Raw genomic sequence first — 23,011 nt, forward strand, 5'->3', positions numbered from 1 at the left:
TGGTCTGGTTTGTAGTGGGTACCTTAGGTATTTACACCTTATACCAGGTCCAGTTATCTCTTATTAGTGAAATGTAGTAGTGTTCCAGCAGCTTAGGCTGATAAAGGTAGCTGTAGCAGAGCAGCTTAGGCTGAGCTAGGAGACATGCAAAGCTCCTACAATACAACTATAGTTACACAGTACTTATACACAATAAAAGACAATACTCAGTGTGACCAAAAATAAAGGTACATTATTTTAGTGACACAAGGCCAAAAATATCTTAGAGGCAATCCTCCTTCTGGATATAAGTATTATACACAATATATACACTAGAGACTGAAATCAGGTAAGTAAATAGTCACAGAATAGTGCAAACAGTAGAAAATACCCTAGAATGCAATAGGAAGGAATAGGCCTAGGGGCAACACAAACCATATACTAAGAAAGTGGAATGCGAATCACAAATTCCCCCCTAGGCAAGTATAGTGTGTAGAGGGGCGCTGGGAGTGTAAGAAAACCACATAGGTGAGTAAAATACCCCACCCCAGAGCCCAGGAAAGTAGGAGTAAAGTACTGCAAGTTTCCTCAGGACCCACTACAAGTCGTGATTAGAGTTATTGCTAGAACCAAGCAAGACTGCAAACAATAAATGGTGGATTCATGGACCTGAAGATTTGTAAAGAGAGGAGACCAAGTCCAGAAGTCGCAGAAGATTCCAGGAAGGACAGGAGCTCTTGCCAACCTAGGAGATGGTGCAAAAGTGGATTCTCCGGTTGGAAGAAGTGTGCAGAAAAGCTCCAAATAAGATGGCTGCGGGATCCTGCGTGATGCAAAGGATGTCCCACGTCGAGATGTTGGATGCAGGCGTATTGCAGTGCTGGATTCGTCAAACAAGCCTTAGTTCAAGCAATGTCATGGATTGCATCAAAATGGCGCTGCCTGGACCCAGGAGGGACCTGGGGGCCCCAGCTCAGACTGAGGAGGCAGAGTGGGCTCCCAACACCAGAGGGAACCCACAGATGACCAGGCAGTACCCACGGGAATCCCAGGATACGGGGACAAAGAAAGTGCAAATTGTGGTTGCTGCAGCACTACAAAAGAAGGTCCCACACTGCCGGAGAACAACTTAGCGGGTTGAGCAATGCAGGATAGAGTGCTGGGGACCTGGACCAGACTGTGCACGAAGGATTTTTGCAAATAGTGCACAGAGGTCTCAGGAGGTGAAGATGATGCGGTGCACAGGGGGAAGGTATGCTCTTACCTCTGCAAAATTTGGACAGCAGGACCTTTGGACAGTCTGTGTGGAAGGGGTCCACCACCTGTGTTCCAGGGAGCACGCTCGTCACCAGTAGAGGAGTCCCAGAGAACCAGTCGTTGTCTTAGAAAGTGCCTGCTGGGGCAGGGAAGTGACTCCTTCACTCCACGGGAGATTTCTTTGGTCCTTTTGGTGCAGGGTGAAGATAGGGAGTCCTCCGAGTGTGCACACCTTGGAAACTGTTGCAGTTGCTGGCTGGAGCTGAAGTTGCAGAGTCACGGTAGCCGTCTTGGGTACTTTGTTGCAGTTACAGCTGTTCCTGGAGCAGTCTGCGATTGATCCAACGGTCAGAGGATGAAGCAGGAGTTGCAGAGGATTCCCGGAGGAAACTTGCAAGCCAAATCTGAAGAGGAACCCACAGGAAAGACCCTAAATAGCCCTGAGAGGAGGATTGGCCACCTAACCAGGTATGCACCTATCAGGAGGAGTCTCTGACGTCACCTGCTGGCACTGGCCACTCCAGAGTGTCCCCACACCTTGGAAAACAAGATGGCTAATGCCAGGGAAACAATGGAGGAGCTCTGGGCACCATCCCTGGGGTGGTGATGGACAGGGGAGTGGTCACTCCCTTTTCCTTTGCTCAGTTTCACGTCAGAGCAGGAACTGGGGGTCCCTGAACCGGTGTAGACTGGTTTATGCAAGGAGAGCACCATCTGTGCCCTTTAAAGCATTTCTAGAGGCTGGGAGAGGCTCCCCTCCCAAACATTTAACGCCTATTTCCAAAGGGACATGGTGTAGCACCCTCCTCCCAACAGAAATGCTTTGTTCTGCCTTTCTGGGACTGAGATGCTCAGACCCCCGGGGGGCAGAACCCTGTCTGTAAGGTGGCAGAAGCTGTAGCTGCAGTGAAAGCCTCAGAGAGCTGGTTTTGCAGTACTGGGGGTCCATGGTGGAGCCCCCAGGATGCATGGGATTGGCATCCCAATACCAGATTTGAAATGGGGGGACAATTACATGATCTTAAACATGTTACATGGCCATATTTGGAGTTACCATTGTGAAGTTGCATATAGGTATTGACCTATATGTAGTGCACGCATGTAATGGAATCCCTGCAATCACAAAGTGTGGGGAAGTGGCTCTGGACAACGTGAGGGCAGCTTTGCTAGTGCAAAATTGCCCTCACACTTAGTAACTTTGCACCTAGCCTTCAGTAAATGAAGGTTAAACATATAGGTGACTTATAAGTTACTTAAGTTCAGTGACAATGGCTGTGAAAATAGTGTGTGCACTATTTCACGCAGGCTGCAGTGGCAGTCCTGTGAAAGGTTTTGTTTGATCTCCTTATGGGTGGCAAAAGAAATGCTGCAGCCCATAAGGATCTCCTGTAACCTCAGTGCCCTGGGTACTTGGGTACCATATACTAGGGACCTATAAGGGGGTCCAGTGTGCCAAATGGAATTGGTAAATGAAGTCACTAAACTATAGTGACTAATTTGGAAGCAGAGAGAGCATAAGCACTGAAGTTCTGGTTAGCAGAACTTCAGTGGCACAGTTAAGCACTACTGACAACACACACATTAGGCCACAAACTATGAGCACTTGTGTCCTGACCAGCAGGATCCCAGGGAGACAGGCAAAACATACTGACATACAGGAAGAAATTGGGGGTAACATGCCAAGAAAGATGGTACATTCCTAAAGACACTTTGCAAAACAAACGTACGTTTTCATTGGAAAAATGTGATGTGTCCATGTTGTGTTTTGGCACATTTCCTGTCGCGGGCACTAGGCCTAACCTCAGAAGTGAGGTACCATATTTGTGGGGAGACCTCAGGAAACACTGAGTGGAAGGAAGTTTTACACTCCGCTCAGATTCTAGAACTTTACATTGCTAAAAGTGTTTTTTAGACAAAATTCAAGATTTGCAAAGGATTGTGGGTGACAGAGCCTGTTGGGAGCCCTACAAGTCACCCCATTCTGGATTTCCCTAGTTGTCTAGTTTTAAATAATGTCTAGGTTTGCTAGGTTTCCCAAGGTGCCGGCTGAGCTAGAGGCCAAAATCCACAGCTAGGCACTTTGCAAAAAAGCGTCAGTTTTCATTGGGAAAATTTGATGGGCCCACGTAGTGTTTTTGGGAGTTTCCTGTCCCAGGAACTAGCCCTACCCATACACGTGAGGTACCATTTGTATCGGGAGGCTTGAGGGAATGCTGGGTGGAGGGAAGTTTGTTGCTCCCCCCAGATTCCAGAACTTTGAATCACTGAAATGTGAGGAAAATGTGTTTTTTGACACATTTTGAGGTTTGCAAACGGTTCTGGGTAACAGAACCTGGTGAGAGCCCTATAAGTCACCCCATTCTGCATTCCCCAGGTGTTTAGGTTTAAAAAAGGGATATGTTTCTAGGTTTCCCTAGGTGCCAGTTGAGCTAGAAGCAAAAATCCACAGGTAGGCACTTTACAAAAAACACAACGTTTTTCATTGGAAAAATATGATGTGTCCACGTTGTGTTTTGGGGCGTTTCCTGTTGTGGGCACTAGGCCTACCCACACAATTGAGGTACCGCTTTTTATCGGGAGACTTGGGGCAATGCTAGGTGGCAGGAAGTTTGTGGTTACCCTCAGATTCCAGAACTGTGAATTGCTGAAATATGAGGAAAATGTGTTTTAAGACAAAGTTTGAGGTTTGTAAAGGATTCTGGGTGACGGAACCTAGTGAGAGCCCCACAAGTCACCCCATTCTGGATTTCCCAAGGTGTTGAGTTAAAAAAAAATTATAAGTTTACTAGTGTTCCTAGGTGCCGACTGAGTTAGAGGCCAAAATCCAGAGCAAGGCAGTTTGACAAAAACAAGTCCTTTTTCAGCAGAAATATGTAATGTGTCCACGTTGCGTTTTAGGGCATTTCCTGTCATGGGCACTAGGCCTACCCACACAAGTGAGGTACCATTTGTATCGGGAGACTTAGAGGAACACAGAATAGGAGAACAAGTGTTATTGCCAAGTTTCTTCCGCTACATCTGTGTCTTCCAAATGTAAGACAGTGTGTAAGAAAGGAGTCATTTTGAGAACTGCCCTGTAATTCACATGCTAGTATGTGTACCACCCGAATTCAGAGATGTGCAAATAATCACTGCTTCTAAACTCAATATCTTGTGCTGCCCATTTCGGAAGTACATTTTCTTGATACCTGTTTTTCGCTCTTTTATTTTACCAAATGAATTGCTTTATACCCGGTATACAATGATAACACATTGTAAGGTGCAACTCATTTATTGCCTCTGGGTACCTTGGATTCTTGATGAACTTACAAGCCCTACATATCTCCGCAACCAGAATGGTCCAGCAGACGTTATGGTATATTGCTTTAAAAAATCTGCCATAGCTGGAAAACGTTACATAAGACAACATAGACAGAAATGGCTGCTTTTTTCAACACACATGACCCCTTGATGAATTCGGAATTTTGTCTACTTTTTAGAAATGTTTAGCTGCCCAGAATCCACCATTGTTTCACACCCATTTTGTATCACTAACTGGAAGGAGGCTGAAAGCACAAAACGTTTTTAAAATGGGGTATGTCCCATTAAAATGCCCAAACTGTGTTGAACAATTTGGTCTTCTGATTCAAGTCTGCCTGTTCCTGAAAGCTGGAAAAATTGTGATTTTAGCACCACAAACACTTCATTGATCACATTTGCAGGGGAAAAAATTGATGCTTTCTTCTGCAGCACTTTGTTCCCCATTTTTCCACAAAAAATACATTTTTGCTGTATTTTGGCTAATTTCTTGGTCTCCTCCAGGGAACCCACAAACACTGGGTACCTTTAGAATCCCCAGGATGTTGGAAAAAAAAGGATGTTCATTTGAATGGATAACTTATGTGGACAAAAGTTACAGGGACCTAAGCGCAAGCTACCCTAAATAGCCAAAAAAGGGCTCAGCACTTGGGGGGGAACAAGCCGAACAGCTAAGGAGCTAAACACACACTACCATCGCACACACATTTACTATGTGTACACTGTGTCATACTTCACCCTGAGTGTAGTATATCCCTTTGCGAGCATGCATGCACATCATGAGTCTGTAGGCCTCATTCCAGTGACACAGGGTAAAAAGAACCTATTCACTACTACTGATCACTACACAGTATGCTGCCACACCTGTGCTTGTTCTGTTTAACTCCTGGTGAAGGCAGTAGCTTCCACCATTAAGAGGGTAGCGCAATGGGTGCCCCTCCTGGTCCAACATGACCGCAATCCATGGGATGGGCCTATGTCATGGCACACATACATGATCCATGTTCACCTATGACAAAAGTCAGCATTAGGGATCCAGACAGAAACACAATTGGGAACTCAGGGGAGGGGTGCACGTCTTTACCATGCAGTGGACTTTTGCATCCCAACACATTCCAACCTAAACTACATTATGTAAAACATTTAGGCCCTCATTACAACTCTGGGAGTCGGTGTTAAAGTGGCGGTAACACCGCCAACAGGCCGGTGGTAAAAAAAATGGGATCACGACCACGGCGGAAACCACCAACATAGACAGCCACTTTAGCACTCCGACCGCCATGGCGGTAGCAACAAACACGGCGGCGGTCACCGCCAACACACAGACAGAGTACACTGTACCGCCCACCCTATTATGAGATGCCAATCTGCCAGCTTTTCGGGGGCGGACCCAACGACATCAAAACCATGGCAGAAACAGTACATCGAAGGGGAACGACTCACCTTTCGACACTCCACGAAGAACCAGGGCGCCATGGAGCCCGAATTGCAGATCCTCCCCATGTTGGTGTATCTTCTCATACACCAGGAAGTCGAAAGAAGGCGGCAACGACGGTGAGTACTGCACCTAGCACACCGGGGAGGGGGGAGGGAAAAGAGAGTGACACACACATGCAACATGCAACACCCCCACCCTCCACCCTCATCCACAACAGCATACACACTAATACATCCAACAACATTACTGATACACCCTGGAACCCCCTGGAAAAACGCAAGGACAAAAGGAAATGAGTCTAACCTATGTTATATTGGAACATTCAGCTATAGCCATAGAATTTTAAATAATCAGTATATACAAAATGTTACATTATATACACAAGGCCGTACACTGTCCCTTGTAAATGTCCGTGGACCAGTGGTCCCAAAAAGCATGGGCAAGCCCACACATGACACCTGCCTCAAAACGGAGAGAACACTGCAGGGGCATCAGGTCGAAAAAACACAGGCACCTCAGGGGGAAGGGGAAGGAGGGCACCTCAGCTGGAAAATGGTACAACACCACTGCTCCTCGAGGGGGCTCCATTCCCACTGCCTGGTCCTGAGGAGTGCAAAACCACAGTCTCTCAAGTGGGTGGACCCACTGCTTGGTCCTGGGGAGTGCTAAGCCACAGTCTCTCAAGTGGGTGGTTTGCCCACTGCTTGGTCCTGGGGAGTGCAAAGCCACAGTCTCTCAAGTGGGTGGTTTGCCACTGCTTGGTCCTGGCGAGTGCAAAGCCACAGTCTCTCAAGTGGGTGGTTTGCCCACTGCTTGCACCTGGGGAGTGCAAAGCAACAGTCTCTCAAGTGGGTGGCGTCTTCCACTGGTTCTGGAGGGAGCATTGTGCCCAGAGTGCTTCATCCTGACAAGGATAGGGGAGTGGATGCATATCTCCATTGGTTCTGGAGAGGGCTTTGTGTCCAGAGTGCTTCATCCTGCCAAGAATAGAGGGAGTGGATGCATATCTCCACTGGTTCTGGAGGGGGCATTGTGCCCAGAGTGCTTCATCCTGCCAAGGATAGGGGGAGTGGATGCATCTCTCCACTGGTTCTGGAGGGGGTTTTGTGCTCAGTGATGCTGCACCAGGGGTGTGGCAGTTAACATCCACTCACCTGGGTGTCTGAGCCACAAGATGTACATGGAACAGGTAGCATGATACTCCATGGAGGCAGAGCCACACTCCATCCTGCGGCGACTTAGGCTGCAAACTGCTGGTAGTGCCAGTGCTGGTGGTTGTGCCTCAAGTGGCATGTCCAGGGTCCAGGACTTTACCTGCAGCCTTGGACGGCTGGCTACTGGGGATGCTGGTAGTGGTTGTAGGAGGTGTACGTCTGCTGAGTTTGGGTGAAGGTGCATGGGCTGGAGGCTGTTGTGAGGTGGATGGCTGTTGAGTGGGTGTGTGCCTGCGTTTGTGTACTTAGGGAGGAGGGCTCACACACACTGGGAGAGGACACAGGGGACGTGTGAATGGTAGTGGGGATTGTGATTGCTTGTGAGCAGTGTGTTGTGATGGGCGTGCTGGTGATGGAGGTAGTGGCTAATGATGTAGTGCATGCAGGTGTGAGTGGAGACGAGACTGGGAGGGAGGTGGAGGACGTGGAGGAGGGGAACACAATGGAGGAAGTGGATGTTGGTATGTGTGCATGGGTATGGTGCTTGTGTGAGTGCCAGTGTGATGATGTGTGGTGCTTATATTTTCCTGAGCCACTTTTGTGTGTTGATGTGTGTGCCTGCTGGTCTGAAGGTGTGCTTGGGATAGGCTGAGGTAGAGGGGACTGAGTCTGGGTAGTGGAAGTTGGAGGGGGAGGCTGGACACAGGGACAATGGCTGCCATCAGTGCTGAGCCTAGAGCCTGAAATGTTCTCTGTTGGGCCACCACGCCAGAATGAATGCCCTCCAGGTATGCATTTGTTTGCTGCAAATGCCTCTCAACACCCTGGATGGCATTCAGAATGGTTGACTGCTCAACAGTGAGGGATCTCAGGAGGTCAATAGCCTTCTCAATGAGGGCAGCAGGGCTGACTGGGGCAGGGCCTGAGGTGCCTGGGGGGAAGGAGATGCTCACCCTCCTGGGCGAGCGGGCACGGGAAACACACTGAGGGGCTGCTGGGAGGGCGGTGCTGGTAGGTGGGTGGCAGCTGTACCTGTTGTTGGGGTGGGCACAGAGATGACTGCCACCGCCAGGGAGCTTCCATCAGAGGAGGAGTCGCTGTCACTTGTATCCCCTCCTGTCCCCCCTCGAGGATCTCCCCTCAACCTCCGTCCCACTGGTGCCTTCACCCTCCGTGGATTCACCCTCATGGGCCATGTGGGATGCAGCTCCCTCAGTCGCTGGTGCCTCAGCTCCTCCGCCAGATGATGTTAATGCACACAAGCACAGGGTGACAAAACAAGACGTGGAGGAAAGACAGAGGACACACATGGTCAATGCCAGCAACACCACAACCGTTGGCGGACACAACACACACTGAGCTGCCCTATGCACTAGGCCTTGCCCAACCAGTCACTATGGTAGTCACCAGCCCATGGGGTACAATGCCTAACGCCAGCACCTGCACACCTGACATCCACAGGACCATGCACACTACCAGCTGGGCCTCCACCATCTTCTTGCTCCAGCGGTGCAGGTCCTCCCATCTCTTGCAGCAGTGGGTGCTCCGTCTGTGATAGACCCCCAGGGTCTGCACCTCCTTGGCGATGGCATGCCAAATACCCTTCTTCTGGTGGGCACTGACCTAGGGGGTAAACAGAGTGAACACATTTCATTACCCACCCGTCCGGACTGTCATAGTCATTGACCACCAGTTCCCACCCATGCCCTTACGCACATACACTGACCACCTCACATGCAGCACTCAGGCCACCCCACAACAAGTGGCTTACATACACACCACTCCAAACAGGCATTGCCCACGCATCATGCTCACAGTTTACTCACCTGTTTGTCTGGAGGACCGTAGAGTAGTGTGTACTGGGGGAGGAGCCCATCCACCTGTTTGTCCAGCTCCTCCGCAGTGAAGACAGGGGCCCTTTCCCCAGACACTGTAGCTATTGTCGCTTCCAGACTCAGGTCACAGCAGCACTTGCAGTGTAGGTCCTCTCCTGTTGATGGTCAGGTATCAAGTGAGTGAAGAGATAGAAAATGGCAGTAACGTCCGCGGTGGTGTGTACCGTCACTGCCAACGTACATCGCCATTGGCTCCTCGGACCCATAGGGCCCAATGATAACCAATGCAGAGTTGCGTGGCGGTCTTTGACCGCCTACCGCAACGCTGCACAACGGCAGTGTAGTTACCTCATTTCCCCTTGTCCCTCTCTACAAGTCAGGCAGCCGCCATTTCAGGGGAGCATATGGCATAGCACCTAACTGCGTCACAGCACATATTGGCACATATACTGACTCGCGATTTAACACACGGATTCTGTAACATTAGTTCAGACACAGTTGTGCTATCTATGTGGTAAATGACCTTCTGCTCACCGTTCTCCTCCATAGGCTACAACCGCTGAGGCAGCACATGAGATGGCGGCATCCTCCAGTGTACAGACCCCTGGTGGACCTGTCGACAATGGAAGACAGACACATCATAATAACCTACAGACTTGATCGTGCCACAAACCAAGAGCTGTGTGCCCAATTGGAGCCAGACCTGATGTCAGCTATCCGCCTGCCCACAGGTATCCCCCCTCTAGTGCAGGTCCTGTCAGTGCTCCATTTTCTGGCAAGTGGTCCCTTCCAAAGAACAGTGGCCATGGCATCTGGGATGTCTCAGCCAATGTTCTCAAATGTGTTGACAAGAGTGTTGGCAACCCTGCTGAAACACATGCGCAGCTACATTATGTTCCCCCAGGTGGAGGACCTGCCCACAGTGAAAGCTGACTTCTATGCCCTGGGACACATCCCCAACATCATTGGTGCCATTGATGGGACATATGTGGCATTTGTCCCCCCACAGAAATGAACAAGTGTACAGAAATAGAAAAAGCTACCATTCGATGAATGTGCAACTGGTGTGTTTGGCGGAACAGTACATCTCCCATGTGAATGTCAAGTATCCTGGCTCTGTGCATGACGCCTATATCTTGAGGAATAGCAGCATCCCTTATGTGTTGGGCCAACTCCAGAGGCACCGGGTGTGGCTAATAGGTGAGCCTAAGGTCCTCACATAGTATGAGTCGGTGTCTGGGTATGGGGAAGTCCCTAAGGGTTAGTGTGTGTCTAACAGGTATCCCTCAAAATTTGCAGGTGACTCTGGTTACCCCAACCTACTGACCCCTGTGAGGAATCCCAGGACAAGGGCAGAGGAACTCTACAATGAGGCACATGGGTGTACTAGGCGTATTATTGAGAGGACATTAGGCCTCCTGAAGGCCAGATTCTGGTGCCTCCATCTGACAGGTGGCTCCCTGTACTACTCACCCAAGAAGGTGTGCCAGATCATCGTGGCATGCTGTATGTTGCACAACCTGGCATTGAGATGCCAGGTACCTTTTCTGCTAGAGGATGAGCCTGGTGATAATCTTGTGGTAGCTGTAGAGCATGTGGACAGTGAGAAAGAGGAGGCAGAGGAAGAAGATATTGACAACAGAAAAAACATCATCCTGCAGTACTTCCAGTGACACACAGGTAAGACACTATAACTCCTCTTTCCATATTAGTTTACTTTAGGACATTGTACATGCCAGCCTCTTAATCTCTGTCTATGGACACTTTGGATTACATTTTTTTCAGATCTGTGTACCCCATCTGGCTTCTGCTATGTGTACTGCTGCTCAACAACTGTCATACATTGGTATGAGTAAATGAGCATATACCTTGCAATGCTTTGCTAATGTTGTAGTAATACATTTGTGAATCATCAGTCTGACTCCAGATTGGCATTTGACTAAAGGGTGTTTATTTAGGTGCTAATGAGTATAAGGGTATGTGTAAGGGGCTGGGGTGATGGTGGAGTAAGGTCCATGGTAGAGTCCAGTCTCTTGGTATCACAGGTGTAATGTCCAATGGGGCATAGGAAGGGGAGTAATGGCAGTTCAAGGTAGACAGGGTGACAGAGTGGGACAGAAGGGTGACAATCAGGAGAGTTTCATTTCCTGGCAGGGGTCTTGGCAATGTTCTGTGTCTTCTGTCTGGATCGCATGGACCGTTTGCGGGTTGGTTCTCATTCTGCAGGGGTTCTGGTGCTGGTGGCCTGTTGTTCCTGTGGTGGTACCTCCTGTCCACTAGTGCCAGCGGAGGTGGAAGGCTGTTCCTCTGTTTGGCTAGTGTCAGGGTCCCTTTGTTGAGCCTCTGCCTCCCTCATAGTCTTGCCCATGTCAGCCAGCACCCCTGCTATGGTGACCAGGATGGTGTAGATTTTGGTGGGGTCATCCCTGATCCCAATGTACTGTCCCTCCTGCAGCCGCTGGCTATCCTGAAACTTGGCAAGTACCGTGCCCATGGCCTCCTGGGAATGGTGGTATGCTCCCATTATGTTTGAGAGTGCCTTGTGGATAGTGGGCTCCCTGGGCCTGTCCTCCCCCTGTCGCACAGCAGTCCTCCCAGCTTCCCTGTTGTCCTGTGTCTCTGTCCCCTGAACCATGTCCCACTGCCATTGACCCCAGGTCCCTCATCGTCCTGGTTAGTAGGGTTGCCTGGGGTCCCTGTAGTGGTGGACACACTGCTGATTGGTGTGTCCTGGGGACAGTGGCATGAGCTCGCTGGGTGGGTGCTGTGCTGGTGTTTCCTGAGGGGGAGGCTCTGTGGTGGTTTGGGACTGTGGCAGGGGAACCGAGTGTCCAGAGGTCCCAGATGGGCCAGGCTGGTCATCGTGGTCCAGATGTGCAGAGCTGCTGTCATCGCTGTGGGCCTCTTCTGTGGGAGGACTGGATGTAGCTGGCACCTCCTGTCCGGTGACGTTGGGCAGGGATCCTGTTTGGATGCAAATGCATTGTTATTGTATCTGTGTGTAACATCTTGTGCAATGGGTGTGTTTCCCTAATGCCTTGTGTGATTGCTGATAGTGTGGGGTGGGTGAGTCTCTCTAGTGTGCATGCTGTGATGATGGGTGTCCATGCAGGTCTGTGATCGGTGTCCATGCATGCAGGGCTTGGTATTGGGATGTGTGGGTTTTGATATTGGAGTATATGTGAGGTGGTGGAGTGATGGGGGTGAGGGTAGGGGTAGGAGTTAGTGAGAATATGCAGGTGGGGGGGGAAAGTAGTAAAGATTAGACTTACCAGAGTCCAGTCCTCCTGCTACTCCTGCGAGGCCCTCTGTATGCAAGACTTGCTCCTCCCATGTTGTTAGTTGTGGGGGAGGAGGTGGGGGTCCACCGCCAGTCCACTGTACTGCTATCTGGTGTCTTGATACCACGGAGCGCACCTTCCCCCGTAGGGTGTTCCACCCCTTCCTGATGTCATCCCTGGTTCTTGGGTGCTGTCCCACGGCATTGACCTTGTCGGTGATTCTCCGACCATAGCTCCATCTTCCTTGCAATGGATGTCTGCTGCACCTGTGATCCGAATAGCTGTGGCTCTACCTGGATGATTTTCTCCACCATGACCCTTAGCTCCTGCTCAGAAAACCTGGGTTGTCTTTGAGGTGCCATGATGTGGTGTGAGTGATATGTGTGAGGTGATGTGTGGGTGTTGTGTTGTGATATATTATGTGATGTGCGTGGATGGTGTATGAGTGATGGTGTTCGGTGCCTCTGGGTGAAGGTGTGATATTTGCTTTTCTCTCTCTGCTTGTTCTAATTTGTTTGTTGAAAGGGTTGTGGGTAATGTGGGTGTGTATATTATAGTGGTATGATTGTGAGGGTGTGGTGTGTGTATGTGTGTCGGGTGTGTGTATTTTGAATTGTCCAGTTTGGTGGTGTTTTATAAGTGTGTGTGTTTTTGGAGCGCGGCGGTGTGTACCGCCAATTGTTTACCGCAGTTGAAAGACCACCACGTTGATTCATGGGTCGTGATACTGTGGGTGTATTCCTGTTGGCGTGATGGTGAGGGTTTTGCTATTGCCAGTTTATCACTGACTTTTGGTATAGTGGACTTATGTGGGTGTCTGTATAGTGGCAGTATTCTTTGTGTGGGTCATAATACCCGTGGCGGAATACCGCCGCGGTCACGGTATGTTGGCGGCCGTCGGCACGGAGGTAAGCAGGATTTACCACCAGGGTTGTAATGAGGGCCTTAATGTTAAACAAATTAAATATAGTATGTCCAAATTACAATATTAAAATGTATGCACTCTAAATAAAGTCATTGACATATATCAACATTTTTTATTTTTTAAATATTCTTTTTTTAAATCAAAATGACATATATTGAACAATAAAAATCACTATGTATTTGTGGAAATGGCCTTTCTGAAGGGTCACCCCAAAACCTTTTGCCTTCCTCTTGTTTTTCTGACCTCATTTCTGCTGGCTTTAGGACTCTGGACACTTTACCGCTGCTAACCAGTGCTAAAGTGCATGTGCTCTTTCCCTAAAAACATGGTAACATTGGCTCAGACCCAATTGGCATATTTCATTTACTTGTAAGTCCCTAGGAAAGTACACTACATGTGCCTAGGGCCTGTAAATTAAATGCTACTAGTGGGCCTAACGTTCTGATTGTGCCTCCCCACATAAGTAGCCCCTTAACCATGTCTCAGGCCTGCCATTGCAAGGCCTGTGTGTGCAGTTTCACTGCCACTTTGGGTTGACATTTAAAAGTACTTACCAAGCCCTAACCTCCTCTTTTTCTACATATACGTCACCCCTAAGGTAGCTGTGGGAAGTTGGCTTTGTATATACTATCTCAAAGTGAGAGATAGTATGCACAGAGTCCAAGGGATCCCCTTAGAGGTTCATAGTGGCAAAAATAGATAATACTAATGCTCTATTTTGTGGTAGTGTGGTCGAGCAGTAGGCAGAGGGTAGTGTTAAGAATGTGTTGTACACACAGGCAATAATTGAGAACACACATTCAAAGACTTAACTCCAGGCCAATAGGTTTTTATATAGAAAAATATTATTTTATTAATTTATTTTAGAACCACAAGATTCAGAATACAAGTAAGTACATAAATTGTAAGGTACTAGGCATAGGTAAATATAGAACTTTGAATGAAAACAGTAATGTACACAGTTTTGGCAAAAATGGCAATAAGCTATTTTAAAAGTGGACACTGCAAAAATCAACAGTTCCTGGGGGAGGTAATTATTGGTTAGTTTTTCAGGTAAGTAAAGCACTTACAAGTTCAGTCTCCGGATGTAGGAAGGTACAATCTTGCCTGGAATGTTACCCTCATTTTTACATGTATGTAAGTTTGTTTTTGCCTGTCTCACTGGGATCCTGCTAGCCAGGACCCCAGTGCTCATAGTTTGTGGCCTGAATGTGTGTACCTGTGTAGTGACTAACTGTGTCACTGAGGCTCTGCTAACCAGAACCTCAGTGCTTATGCTCTCCCTGCCTTTAAAATTGTCACTATAGGCTAGTGACCATTTTCTCCAATTCTAATTGGCACACTGGAACAACCGTATAATTCCCTAGTATATGGTACCAAGGTAACCAGGGTATTTGGGTTCCAGGAGATCCCTATGGGCTGCAGCATTTATTTTGCCACCCATAGGGAGTTCAGACAAATTTTACACAGGACTGCCACTGAGCCTGAGTGACATAACGCACACGTTATTTTACAGCCATTTTACACTGCACTTAAGTAACTTATAAGTCACCTATATGTCTAGCCTTCCCTTAGTGAAGGTTAGGTGCAAAGTTACTAAGTGTGAGGGCACCCTGGCACTAGCCAAGGTGCCCCCACATAGTTCAGGGCAATTTCCCCGGACTTTGTGAGTGTGGGGACACCATTACATGTGTGTACTACCTAAAAGAAGCTTCACAATGGTAACTCCGAATATAGCCATGTAACATGTCTAAGATCATGGAACTGTCCCCACACGCCAAATCTGGTATTGCGGTGCCAATCCCATCCATCCATGGGGCTCCACTATGGACCCAGGGTACTTCCAAACCAGCTCTCTGGGGTTTTCTCTGCAGCTACCGCTGCTGCCAACCCACAGACAGTGTTCTGCCCTCCTGGGGTCTGGGCAGCCCAGTCCCAGGAAGGCAGGACAAAGAATTTCCTCTGAGAGAGAGTGTTACATCCTCTCCTTTTGGAAATAGGTGTTAAGGGCTGGCGAGGAGTAGCCTCCCCCAGCCTCTGGAAATGCTTTGAAGGGCACAGATGGTGCCCTCCTTGCATAAGCCAGTCTGCACCGGTTCAGGGAACCCCCAGTCCCTGCTCTGGCGTGAAACTGGACAAAGGAAAGGGAGTGACCACTTCCCTGTCTATCACCACCCCAGGCGTGGTTGCCAGAGTTCCTCCAGTGTGTCCCAGACCTCTGCTATCTTGAATCCAGAGGTGTGAGGGCACAATGGAGGCCTCTGAGTGGCCAGTGCCAGCAGGTGACGTCAGAGACCCCTCCTGATAGGTGCTTACCTTACTAGGTGGCCAATCCTCCTCTAAGGGCTATTTAGGGTTTCTCCTGTGGGCTTTTCCCCAGATAACAACTTGCAAGAATTCACCAGAGTTCCTCTGCTCCTCTCTCTTCGACTTCTGCCAAGGCTCGACCGCTGACTGCTCCAGGACGCCTGCAAAACTGCAACAAAGTAGCGAGAAAGACTACCAGTGACATTGTAGTACCTAATCCTGACGGCTTTTTCGACTGTTTCCTGGGGGTGCATGCTTTGGCGGCTGCCTGCCTTCATCCTGCACTGGAAGCCACGATGAAACCTCCAGTGGGTTGACAGAATCTTCCCCCTGCTCTAGCAGGCACCAAACTTCAGCATCACCGGTACACTAGGACCCCTTTCATCCTGACGAGCATGGCCCCTGGAACACAGTTGGTGGACACAAGTGACCCAGACTGTGCAGTGGTCCAACTGTCCATATTTGGAGGAGGTAAGTCCTTGCCTCCCCTCTCCAGACAGTAATCCTGTGCACAGTGTGAACGGCAGCTGCTAGGGCTTCTGTGAACTTTGCAAGAAATCCTTTGTGCACAGCCCAGCCTAGGTCCCCTGCACTCCGTCTTGCATTGCTCAACTCGCTGAGTTGACCACCGGCTTCGTGGGACGCTCTTTTGTAGTGTTGAGATGACCGCCATGCTCAGTTTTCTTGAACCCGTGTTCAAGGACTTCAGCGGGTGCTGCCTTCTTGTGCATGGGCTCCTTGTGTTGCTGAGGGCCCCTTCTGTCTCCTCTCCCAAGTGGCGACATCCTGGTCCATCCTGGGCCCAGGCAGCATCCTTTTTCTTCAACCATGGCCTTTGCAGCAAGGCTTGTTTGCGGACTTCCTCCAAAGAAACAACTCTGCATCCTCCAGCACTCCGTGGGACATCTTCTGCAGAAGGAAGAAGTTCTTAGCACCTTTCGTTGTTACAGAATCTTCAGCTTCTTCCATCTGTAGGCAGCCATTTTGCACCTTCATCCGGGGTTTAGTGGGCTCCTGCCCCTCCTGGACACTTTCACGACTCTTGGACTTGGTCCCCTGCCTTTGCAGGTCCTCTGGTCCAGGAATCTGTCTTCAGTGCTTTGCAGTCTGTTGTGGTCTTTGCAGAATCCTCTATCACATGTTTAGTGTGTTTCTGGGAAAGTAGTATCACTTTACTCCTACTTTTCAGGGTCTTGGGTAGGGTATCTTGGACACCCTTAGTGTTTTCTTACACTACCAGCGACCCTCTACACACTACACTAGCCTAGGGGTCCATTTGTGGTTCACATTCCACTTTCAGAGTATATTGTTTGTGTTGCCCCTAGGCCTATTGCATCCTATTGTACTCTAAAGTGTTTGCACTACTTTTCTAACTGTTTACTTACCTGATTTTAGTTTGTGTGTATATTTTGTGTATTTTACTTACCTCCTAAGGGAGTATATCCTCTGAGATATTTTTGTCACGTTGTCACTAAAATAAAGTACCTTTATTTTTAGTAACCCGTAGTATTGTGTTTCTTATGATATAGGCCCTCATTCTGACCCTGGCGGTCGGTGATAAAGCGGCGGCCAAGCCGCCAACAGGCCGGCGGTCTAAAATATGCAATTCTGACCCTGGCGGGAACCGCCAACACAGCCCGCCAACTTAACACTCCGCCCGCCACGGCGGTACAAACAAACAGCGCGGCGGTTCCCGCCAACAGCCAGGCGGCAGACAATGTACCACCCACCCTATTACGACCCACCAATCCGCCACCTTTTCCGGGGCGGGAGCACCGCCGATAAGAACACGGCGGAAACAGACTACGAACGGGAAAACGCTCACCTCTACGCACTCCACGCGAGATTCCGGCAGTATGGAACCAGAGTTGCAGGTCATCCCCGCACTCCTATACCTGCTCATATACCAGGAGCACGCCCGGCGGCGCGGAAGACATCGGTGAGTACTGCACCTACGACACAGGGGAGGGAAAAGATTACCGGCACACACCCACCCACCCACACCCACTACAACACACACATCAATGCATTCCCACAGATCACTGTCACAACCCACAAACCACCCCCCACCGAAATAATGCAAAGACCAAAAGAAGAGATCATAAACGGGCAGATATATTGAAATATGTACACCAGTAATCCCAATAAATAAATAAACTATGTACAAAATATATACAGCTACTAAATGTAGTCCAACCACTGTCCGTGGATCACAGGGGTCCTGTGCAAAGGGGCAAGGCCCAGTCCCACGACAAGAACTCCACGGAGAGAACACTGCAGGGGCATCAGAAAGAAAATAGGACAGGCACCTCAGGGGGAAGGGAAGGGAAGGGGGGGCACCTCAGCCACTTGAGTACACGACGCCAGATCCACGAGGGGACTCCATGACCACTGGCCCATCCTGGGGAGAGCAAAGCCACAGTCCAAACAGTCCATACAGTGGGTGGCCTGCCCACTGGCCCATCCTGGGGAGAGCAAAGCCACAGTACAAACAGTCCATACAGTGGGTGGCCTGCCCACTGGCCCATCCTGGGGAGAGCAAAGCCACAGTCCATACAGTCCATACAGTGGGTGGCCTGCCCACTGGGCCATCCTGGGGAGAGCAAAGCCACAGTCCAAACAGTCCATACAGTGGGTGGCCTGCCCACTGGGCCATCCTGGGGAGAGCAAAGCCACAGTCCATACAGTGGGTGGCCTGCCCACTGGGCCATCCTGGGGAGAGCAAAGCCACAGTCCAAACAGTCCATACAGTGGGTGGCCTGCCCACTGGGCCATCCTGGGGAGAGCAAAGCCACAGTCCAAACAGTCCATACAGTGGGTGGCCTGCCCACTGGGCCATCCTGGGGAGAGCAAAGCCACAGTCCATACAGTCCATACAGTGGGTGGCCTGCCCACTGGGCCATCCTGGGGAGAGCAAAGCCACAGTCCAAACAGTCCATACTGTGGGTGGCCTGCCCACTGGGCCATCCTGGGGAGAGCAAAGCCACAGTCCAAACAGTCCATACAGTGGGTGGCCTGCCCACTGGGCCATCCTGGGGAGAGCAAAGCCACAGTCCATACAGTCCATACAGTGGGTGGCCTGCCCACTGGGCCATCCTGGGGAGAGCAAAGCCACAGTCCAAACAGTCCATACAGTGGGTGGCCTGCCCACTGGGCCATCCTGGGGAGAGCAAAGCCACAGTCCAAACAGTCCATACAGTGGGTGGCCTGCCCACTGGGCCATCCTGGGGAGAGCAAAGCCACAGTCCATACAGTCTATACAGTGGGTGGCCTGCCCACTGGGCCATCCTGGGGAGAGCAAAGCCACAGTCCATACAGTCCATAACAGACCCCACTGCCACTGGAGGAGGCAAGTTGGCCAGAGGACATCCTGCAGCCCTGCCCGAGATAGATCCTGCCCTGCCACGTCTGCCAAAGGGCCAGCGGTTCTTGCCTTGAAGGGCCCAGTTCAGCGGTTCCTGAGACGGCGGGGCCCAGTTCAGCGCTCCTTGCCTTGAAGGGCCCAGTTCAGCGGTGCTTGAGACGGCGGGGCCCAGTTCAGCGGTCCTTGCCTTGAAGGGCCCAGTTCAGCGGTTCTTGAGACGGCGGGGCCCAGCGGAGCGGTGCGTGAGACGGCGGGGCCCAGTTCAGCGCTCCTTGCCTTGAAGGGCCCAGTTCAGCGGTTCTTGAGACGGCGGGGCCCAGCGGAGCGGTGCTTGAGACGGCGGGGCCCAGTTCAGCGGTTCTGGAGACGGCGGGGCCCAGTTCAGCGGTCCTTGCCTTGAAGGGCCCAGTTCAGCGGTTCTTGAGACGGCGGGGCCCAGCGGAGCGGTGCGTGAGACGGCGGGGCCCAGTTCAGCGCTCCTTGCCTTGAAGGGCCCAGTTCAGCGGTTCTTGAGACGGCGGGGCCCAGCGGAGCGGTGCTTGAGACGGCGGGGCCCAGTTCAGCGGTTCTGGAGACGGCGGGGCCCAGTTCAGCGGTCCTTGCCTTGAAGGGCCCAGTTCAGCAGTTCTTGAGACGGCGGGGCCCAGCGGAGCGGTGCGTGAGACGGCGGGGCCCAGTTCAGCGCTCCTTGCCTTGAAGGGCCCAGTTCAGCGGTTCTGGAGACGGCGGCCGGTCTATGGCCAACTGCTAATTGCCTGGTGGTGCCCTCCTGGGCAGCGGGGATGGTGCTCCTTCAATGCCCACCTGGGCTGTGGGTGGTGGGGCCCTCCTGGCCAGCTGGGCTGGGTCCTCCCTGGGCAGCGGCTATGGGGGTGGTGGGCTCTCCCGGGGCAGCTGTGCCGGTTCCTCCCGGGGCAGCGGTTATGGGGGTTGTGGGCTCCTCCTGGGCAGCAGGCCTGCTGCCTGACCTCTCCGACTTGCTGCCCTTGCCCTCCTTAGTCGTGGGCCTGTGGCCCTTTCCTCCCTTTGGAGCTGTGGCTGGTGACTGTCTCTGGGTGGTGTCCGGGGGGGATGTAGAAGGCGGGCTCCTGCGGCGGCCCTTCCGCCTTCTGCTCCTCTTCCCAGGGGGTGGGCTGGCTGTCCCCTTGCTGCTGGGCGAAGATCCAGACATGCGGGCTGGCGGGCTCCAATACCCCTGCACCCTTGTCAAGGGGGCTGCAGGGCTGGTGGTAGCTGAGGTGCTCTTCTTACCCCGACGAGAAGGAGGGGGGGGCTCAGGGTCAGGAAAGAAGTTAGTAGTGGCGAGGAAGAGCTTCTTGGGACAATGGAGAGTGGTAGGTACAGTGGGAATGGGAGTGGAGGGAGAGGATGTGGTTGTAGGTGAGTCACGTTTGCTGTCTTTGGGTGCAGGTGCAGGAGGGATAGGCTGTCGTGAGGTGGATGGCTGTTGGGTGGGTGGGTGGCTGCGTTTGTGTGGTGTGGAAGAGGGGGTGACAGACACAGTGGGAGAGGACACAGGGGACGTGTAAATGGCAGTGGGGGTGGTGACTGCACGTGTGCGGACTGGAGTGGAGGGTGTGCTGGTGATGGAAACACTGGCTGATGGTGAGGTGAATGGAGGTGTGAGTGTAGACGTCACAGGGAGGGAGGAGGGAGACGAGGAGGTGGGGGTCACAGAGGTGGTAGTGACTGTTGGCATGTCTGCATCGGAATGTTGCGTGTGTGAATGTCTGCGTGATCTGTGGTGCTTATGTTTGGATGAGCTTCTCTTGGGTGTTGAGGTGTGTGCAGGCTGGTCTGATGGTGTGGGTGGGACAGGCAGAGGAACAGGAGACTGGGAGGAGGGAGTTAGTAGAGGCAGGCAGGAGACAGGGACAATGGCTGCCGTCAGTGCTGAGGCCAGAGCCTGGAACGATCGCTGATGGGCAGCCTGACCCGAATGAATGCCCTCCAGGTACGCATTGCTGCGATGAACCTCCCTCTCCACCCCCTGGATGGCATTCAAAAGGGTAGTCTGCCCAACAATGAGCGTTCGGAGGAGGTCAATGACCTCCTCACTGAGGGCAGCGGGGGTAACAGGGGCAGGGCCTGAGGTGCCTGGGGCGAAGGAGATGCCCGGCTTCCTGGCAGAGCGGGCACGGGGCGAACGCTGAGGGGCTGCTGGGAGGGCGGAGATGGTGCGCTGGGTGGCAGCTGTACCTGTAATGGCGGGGGGCACGGATGGTGCCACCCCCGCAAGGGAGCCCCCTTCCGAGGACGTGTCCGTGTCGCTGCAGGGTCCAGTCGTCCCCGTCGTGGAGCTCCCCTCGCCCTCCGTCTCACTGGTCCAGTCTGACTCTGTGGCATGGCCCTCCTGGGCCATGTGAGATGCAGCTCCCTCCTGCCCCGATGCCACTTCTCCTCCGCCTGATGATGCTGATGCACACAAGCACAGAAAGACAAACAAAAAAGGGGGGGGGAGAGAGAAATAAAGGGATATTGATTACATGGATCTCCGGTACAGTTAGCGGACATGACAGACACAGATGCCCCCTGCACTAAGTTGCGCACTTGGGGTCCGCTACGCATTCCGTGGAACATGCCCTACACGCCTAGAGTTGACAACTGCACCCATGGATGACACGGCCCAGGGATGGCTGTACTGACAAACTACTGAGGGTGGTGGCTGGGGACACAGGGGCTTACGGGGGTGCCCAGCCTACAGATATCGCCCTGGCCTAGGGGGACCCACAGCCCTCCTCCCCCACCCAGACACCTCCACTGCGCGACAACAGAGTAGATAATGCTTGGACTCACCCCCTTGTGTCTGCTGTGCTGCCCTCACGCGCCCATCCAAATCAGGGTAGGCCACCGCCAGGATCCGGAACATCAGGGGGCTCAGTTGACGGCAGGCACCCCGCCTACGTTGGGAGGCCATCCCCAGCAGAGACTCGGCGGTCTTCTTGGTCCCGCGGCGGATGTCCTCCCACCTCTTGCGGCAGTGGGTGCCCCGTCGATGGTGGACCCCCAGGGTCCGGACTTCCTTGGCGATGGCACGCCAAATCCCGATCTTCTCATGGGCGCGGACCTATGTGACACGTACAGGGAGGGAGAAATACCACGTTCAAGTATGTCAGCATTTTCCTTGCCAGTGGCCCAACGCCCCCCATCCCCGCCAGGCCCCCCGCCATGCCCCCCGCCAGGCCCAACATGCCCCCCATCCCCGCCATGCCCCCCGCCAGGCCCAACATGCCCCCCATCCCCGCCATGCCCCCCGCCAGGCCCAACATGCCCCCCATCCCCGCCAGGCCCCCAAGCCAGCCAGTGGCCCCAAATCCAGATTGAATTAAACTGACTTGTTGGTCTGGAGGACCGTAGAGTAGCGCATACTGGGGGAGGACCCCATCCACAAGTTTCTCCAACTCCTCTCCAGTGAAGGCAGGGGCCCTTTCCCCAGGCGCAGCAGCCATTGTCCCTTCCAGACCGAGGTCACAGCAACACTTGCAGTATAGGTCCTCTCCTGTGAAAGTTCAAGTCGCAAGTGGATAAGTAGATAGAAAATGGCGGTCACGTCCGCGGCGGTGCGTACCGCGGCGGTGCGTCCCGCCACCGCCGGCGCCCTTCGCCATTGGCTCCTGAAACCCATAGGCTTCAATGTTAACCAATGCGGCTTGGCGCCGCGGTCTTCGCCCGCCGCCCGCCGCGGTGTGCCACGCCAGCGCATTGACCTCACATCCCATTGTCACACTTCACAGGTCAGGCAGCCGCCATTTCCAGGGCCCACATGGCTCAATTTCAACAGCGTCACACAGGCCTAGGCCTTGCATAGCCACTCAGACACGCCATTCACTGCATAGAGAATCGTTTACTGTGCTAGCTGTGAGTACGTACCTGTGGGTTGCTTGACTGTGTGCTCCATGTTGTCCTTCCTAGGCACCGTCCGCTGGGTTGGGCGAGGAGACGGATGAATCCTCCCGTGTACCGACCGCTGGTGGACCTGTCGACAATGGAAGAACGCCACATTATCCTGACCTACCGTCTTAACCGTGCCACTATCCATGAACTGTGTGCCCAGCTGGAGCCCGACCTGATGTCCCCCATCCGCCAACCCACAGGGATTCCCCCTCTGGTGCAGGTCATGTCAGTACTCCATTTCTTGGCAAGTGGGTCATTTCAGACAACCGTGGGAATTGCT

General features: G+C 52.2%; 1 long non-coding RNA gene across 1 annotated transcript; it reads right to left on the reverse strand.

Moving 5' to 3' along the window:
• Positions 1-21,639: 21,639 nt before the first annotated feature.
• Positions 21,640-22,795, reverse strand: LOC138247255 (uncharacterized). The gene is made up of 3 exons (XR_011194391.1): positions 22,708-22,795; positions 22,173-22,336; positions 21,640-21,904 (listed from the first exon to the last, which is right to left on the reverse strand). It is a non-coding gene; the product is annotated as an uncharacterized lncRNA (long non-coding RNA).
• Between the last annotated feature and the right edge of the window lie 216 nt (positions 22,796-23,011).

This window comes from Pleurodeles waltl, chromosome 7 (genome assembly GCF_031143425.1).
Source record: "Pleurodeles waltl isolate 20211129_DDA chromosome 7, aPleWal1.hap1.20221129, whole genome shotgun sequence".
Taxonomy (NCBI): Eukaryota; Metazoa; Chordata; class Amphibia; order Caudata; family Salamandridae; genus Pleurodeles; species Pleurodeles waltl.